The 1,556-nt window shown below is 34.4% G+C and overlaps 1 long non-coding RNA gene across 1 annotated transcript; it reads left to right on the forward strand.

Moving 5' to 3' along the window:
- The first annotated feature begins 710 nt into the window (after positions 1 to 710).
- Positions 711 to 1,097, forward strand: LOC135142342 (uncharacterized). The gene is made up of 2 exons (XR_010282505.1): positions 711 to 893; positions 956 to 1,097. It is a non-coding gene; the product is annotated as an uncharacterized LOC135142342 (long non-coding RNA).
- Positions 1,098 to 1,556: the final 459 nt, after the last annotated feature.

Consider the following 1,556-nt stretch of genomic DNA (forward strand, 5'->3'; position numbering starts at 1 on the left):
ATTTTGGCAATTGTGGAAAAGGAGGTTACGCGAGTGTCCATGGTGGTACCGCAGCCAGTCGAAAATTTCCTCCGGCGCCGCTAATAAATTTGCCAGTGTGCCTCTTGATCTTTTGCAACCGATTAATCACGAGAAAATTATTTCTAAAAATTCCTTTTACGGCATTTTATTCAAAGATTACAACACAAACTCAAACAAGTAAGTAAATAATTTAACTACTAATCTGTTGAAAATGTTGGGCATTTTGGGGGGATGCTACGGCTTTTTTGTAAATGGATGGCCGAAGAAGTCCAGAGGTTGCAGATTTGCACTTCGAAGAGGCTCTAGGTGACGCAGAGATGACGAATTAACACATGCACATTAGCGGCGAACAACATTGGTAGAGCACTTACGGCTTCAGTATAGTCCAGATTGATCTGACTGTATGTCGTCGATCCAATGGGGCTCTAGAGGCGAGTCAACGATGAAAAAAAATGTTAAAAATTAATTAAAGTCAAAGTGACACTGCCAAAGTCAAAGCAATCATGGATTAGGCATTTCATTTTAAATTTAGATAATATCAAGTGGTACAGGGTATTAGTATTTTGGGTTGCGTAAAAATAATTTTCAGAAGTAATTCTCTCGTGACTAACCCTGTATACAGGGGCATTTTTTTAACTCTGAACATACACCAGAAAGTCCCTATGTTCAATCTTAAAAAAACACATCAATGTAATGAAAGTATACAACCAAGATTACATCAAACCTACGTGATTAATAGAAAAAAATTAAACTTGCCAACTTGTCAACTTGTCAAAATATAATTTGGAAATTTAAGAAATGAATACAACAGAAGAAAACGTAAAAATATTAAATTGGTACTATCGCCATGTAATCAGTCGAATTGTGGGTAGGTACGTGTTATTTTTTTGGTCAATTGCTCTAAAGATTTCGTGTAAATAATGTGTTATTGCAGTTGGATGTGGGGGAGTTCCATCCATTTGAAACGAAACCAATCATCAAAACTTAAATATTGAATTTCGTGCACTGTGGTAACGTAGCAGTCTTAAAAAGGAATTAGAATTCAAATTTTCTTCAATAAAAAATGGACCAGGTTTAAGGTTTGGTTTATATTTCCTTCCAACATTTTAGCCCTACGGTTATATTGTGCTCTTGTCAAATTTTGCAGACGAGGATTAGCATTTGACTAATAGCTGTAAAGAAAGGAAAAAAATACGAAGGGACAAGGGAGTTAACAGGACCAACCGAAAATTTTGGGAATAGACTTTACCATCTAATGATAATAATGCTTCATGTGTAAATACGATGTTTTGTAAAATGTTTTTATTGTTTTTTAAATTAAATACTGTTTCTCAAAAATCCGTTCTTTTAATTTTACTTCTGGACTGAGTTATTGATGATTTGGTGAGTTTATAACATTTGTATTTAAACTGTTTTAAAACTTTGCGGGGATAACATAAGATGTTTAATTGTATATTAATACTTCCTCAGATAGGACATAAGTTGATCTGTTTCTCTAACGATGTTTATATTCGACGCATCCGTGGGTGTTGACA

The sequence above is a fragment of the Zophobas morio genome, unplaced genomic scaffold (genome assembly GCF_036711695.1).
Source record: "Zophobas morio isolate AGI-343-1 ecotype UQ-CSIRO unplaced genomic scaffold, CSIRO_AGI_Zmor_V1 ptg000046l, whole genome shotgun sequence".
NCBI lineage: Eukaryota > Metazoa > Arthropoda > Insecta > Coleoptera > Tenebrionidae > Zophobas > Zophobas morio.